Raw genomic sequence first — 4209 nt, forward strand, 5'->3', positions numbered from 1 at the left:
TATCTGTCAAAAAGACTTTCATCTTTAACTCCAGGAAACACAAGCAATCAATTAGCCTTATTGCAAAGGCTTGGTTGACCTATCTCTGACAAGTATAGTAGTTGACCCTGAGCACAGATCAGGTCAGAGACAGCTTAGCCTGCCCCAATCCTGAGCTTAACCTTTAGAGGGAAGACCATCAAACTGATCTGTGTCTGATAAGTGTCTTCTCCAGCTTCATTCTACTCCTCCATCCTGCTCCTAAAGCAAGCATGTCTGGCAACACCAGAGGAGAACCCCCCCCCCCCCCCCCAGCTCCAGATCTGACACACTACAGGCATTAAGGTTGACACCCAGCTGTCTGGCTGGGACATCTGAGAGCCTCAGAAAGCTGAGAGTCCATTACTCACCCCATTCACCATAATCCTGACCCTTACCCTCACCTTAACCCTCACTCTACCCATTATCACAGTAACCCCATACAGAGTAGGTCATTTAGTACACTAACCTTAACCTCTCTCAAATCCCACTTTATTTGGATAGTCTCAAATAGATGGTTTGTAGATGTTCAGTAGACTGTAACCCTAGCCCTAGCCTTAATCTTTATCCTAACCCTAAACTTAACCCAAAACCCAAAACCCAAAAGCCTAGCCTTAACCCTTACCCTAACCTCTACTCTTAACCTGAACCTAACCTAGCAAGCTGTTGCATGTCAACAGAGTTGCAGTTGATAGTGTGAGCAACTGTAGGTCATCTATAGGGGACTGTCATAAAGTGTGACCATCTCCTCTCCTTCATCTAGTTCTTTCAAATCAGCGCAGTTGAGGGAATGAAAACATGGATACGTACATAGTGTGGAAACAAATACGACATGAATGTGTAAACCTCAGCATTTCCACATTTGCTCAAGAAGATGAACATGGTGAAAGAGTGTTTGATTTATGACTTGAAGATTTGGTTTATTCCAGTAGAGGGCATTGTTTATACATGTAGAATAGATTTACAACATTCTATTTTGGTTGTCATTTATTGGGCTAAATTTGAAGCCATGATGTCAGAAAGATAATGATCGATTCTGATTATGGATGACGTCAATTGAAGAGTGTTTACTGAATCTGATTAGGCAGTCCTTCAAAGTATTTAAAGTAAGTAATGCATATTATAATCAGAATCGCATTGACTCTTTTGTTGCAGTACCCTATCCTTAAGCCACATTTTATAGACACTAATTTAAGCTTTGAAACAAATACTCCTTCATTGTACTTGATTTCTAACCAGGGAAATGTTGGGAAAGTTTTGTCCTCCCACCAACTGTTGCTACAACACATCTTGGGACACACACACACACATACACACATGCACACACACACACACACACACACACACACACACACACACACACACACACACACACACACACACACACACACACACACACACACACACACCAGATACACTTGAACATTGCCCTCCTGCTTTAGACCAGTAGATGGCAAACTCACTCATTCCCTTGGCACAACAGAATCCTCTATTCATGAGGTAAATAAAGAGACGCATTATTAATTTATGCCATTACACGCGCACACACATACACACACAAATACTCAGCCCCCAATGTTTGTTTAACCAGCTGTTTCCCCCACACCGTCGCTTTTAACCCTCATCGAAGTGGCCCTGTGTGTGTGTGTGTGTGTGTGTGTGTGTGTGTGTGTGTGTGTGTGTGTGTGTGTGTGGTGTGTGTGTGTGTGTGTGTGTGTGTGTGTGTGTGTGTGTGTGTATCCAGATACCCCTCTTTCCCGAAAGAACATTCTGTCACTGCAGAGGGTCGACAGGCAGCCTTTTCACAGGGGGACAACAGGGGCCAGTGGGGGCCACAGACTGTGTGTGTGTGTGTGTGTGTGTGTGTGTGTGTGTGTGTGTGTGTGTGTGTGTGTGTGTGTGTGTGTGTGTGTGTGAGTCAGAGGGGGGGGGGCAGAATGGAGCCGCTCAGTCTAACTCCCCAGCAGGAACACAGAGAGAGGTTGTTGGGCTGAAAGCAACACACATGCACAGCCCTGATGCACCCTCGCCTAATTCACTGGCCTCCGCGGCCACGTTCTTGTTGACCACAAGTATGATAAGCTGTGCAACTATGATAAACTCTAAAGATAGACTGTCACTTAATGACTGCATATAACTGAAAAAAAACAGACTCAATTTACACAATCTCAATTTATAGCCTACACTGTGAGGCATGTATCAATTACTCACTTGTACCGTATGTGTTAAATGCTGGTTGTTGTTTTGATAGTGACTTTCATTAGTGTCGCATTCCATCTCATTTAGACACAATTCATGGTGACTGAGTCAGCTTGGAGAGGCTGGAATTACAGCAATGGTTGATAACAACCATTTCTTAACTCTTCAATGCTGTAAATTGATTTCCACTAAGACGTTGACAGCAGTGCCAGTAAAACAGCACTCAGGGACAACTGAGCCAGACCTAACACTCAACAACACAGTGTGAACTACATCCTCATCTAAAACCTCTGAGCCACTGACAACATAAAAACAGCTTCTAAAGGTTGTTATTTGTATAATTTCCAAAAAGCCTTCATAGAAATATATGTTATGTCCAACCGGTTAATGTTCGTGCTGAGTAAGGTAGATTATTTCAAAATAAATGGAAGATAATCATTTCATCATTTAATGTGAGCTCATAAGAGTAACAAGTCAATAAGAGGATATCTTCATAAAACATCGTATAAAACATAATATCTATTCTAACGCCATATATCTCGATATGAATCTGTGGAGAGGTAGCATACTATAGAGAAGGAGATCTTACCGTATAAAGTTTCCAGTGGTGAGTCGAGGTGATAGTGACAGCGATCAGTTTGGAATGAGCGCACCACCACCAGTTTACTGGCGCACAGCACGGGAAGGAAGAGCGTCACAGGCGATGTAAGGAAGGCACAGAAGAAGAAAAAAATCTTCCTTTTGGTCATACAAGCGGCTCTTGTGAATTTTTCAGGTGTGGCTATATAGTGTATATATGATATATGATATAGAATATATTCTCTACTGGCGCGCGGCCAGCTGCTGTACAGTAGGAACGCTGTGTAGATGGTTCCGTTTCAGAGGCAGCAATATTAGTGTGGCCTCAGCAAATTTTCGAACGCAGGTGAATTTTGTAGTATGCAAATGAAACGAGTGAAGCGGAAATCTGTTTACTGTGAATTCAACGTTGATCCTGTTTTGCGTGCGAGAACCGATAGACTGGAGTAGGGGAATTGATCTTTGAGTTCCCCATCCCCACCCGCAAATTGCATTACATAAGGAGCACTGACAAGAGGTTGATAAAGAGCTCTGTATGTTTAGTAGGATACACTAGATGAACTTTTGACACTTCAGAACTCATCTTAGCCAAGAATGTCTGAGGTGCTGGCAGATCTACTCCCTTATTGCACAATATGCCACAACAAGCTTGACTTGGCTGTTTACAATTGTCCACACACCCATCCCCTCATCCCCCCTCCATTCCCCACCCCCCCTCCTCTCCCTCCTCCCCCTCCTTCAAAATAGCTAAGTGCCATAGACACACACACATACACACATATACACACACACACACACTTGTGACCAGAGTCAATTAACTGTGGTTACGTGAATTAGACTAGAGACACTCTCATGCAGTCAGGCTTATGCCAGTACCCATTTGCCAATGATTGTGGCACCAGACTTTATTCAGACACACACATCTGGGAACACACACACACATACACATAACTGGTAGATTGACTCTGTTTGTGTTCGGCAGACAAACACTCGTTACTCTGGCTGAGTCTCTGCTTGAAGCGGTTGTGATGTCGAGGGGTGTTTAATGGTTGGGTAGCTGACGAAAAGACCCCCGCTCAGCTCTTCACTGCACCCCTGGATGGGTTGTGTCTTCATTAGAGGTGGAAGTGTCTATAACCCTCAGGCCCTGTTCAGATACTGTGGGACAGCACAGTGTGAGACTTCCTTCCTCCCTTCATTGGAGTAGTTACTGGTCTAAGGGAGAGAAAAAAAGGGAAGAGAATGTTCATGTTTACGTTGGTGATTCCAATCGTGGCTTAATTAGGAACAGTTCCATGGGTGTTGCTTCGCTTAAGATGATTTGTCTGCTCAGTCTAACCACACACTGCTATGAATGTTTCACAACACACTTAGAAGAGATGCATTCTTACAGTACATTCTTCCTCAACATAC

The 4209-nt window shown here is 43.6% G+C and overlaps 1 protein-coding gene across 1 annotated transcript in view; it reads right to left on the reverse strand.

Moving 5' to 3' along the window:
* hapln1b (hyaluronan and proteoglycan link protein 1b) overlaps positions 1–2867 on the reverse strand; it is a 17732-nt gene extending 14865 nt beyond the window's left edge. The window contains exon 1 of the mRNA XM_083669658.1: positions 2807–2867. The gene's annotated coding sequence lies outside the window, so the exon portion shown is untranslated. The remainder of the gene's footprint in view (positions 1–2806) is intronic.
* Positions 2868–4209: the final 1342 nt, after the last annotated feature.

The sequence above is a fragment of the Argentina silus genome, assembly GCF_951799395.1.
Source record: "Argentina silus genome assembly, chromosome: 5".
Classification (NCBI taxonomy): domain Eukaryota; kingdom Metazoa; phylum Chordata; class Actinopteri; order Argentiniformes; family Argentinidae; genus Argentina; species Argentina silus.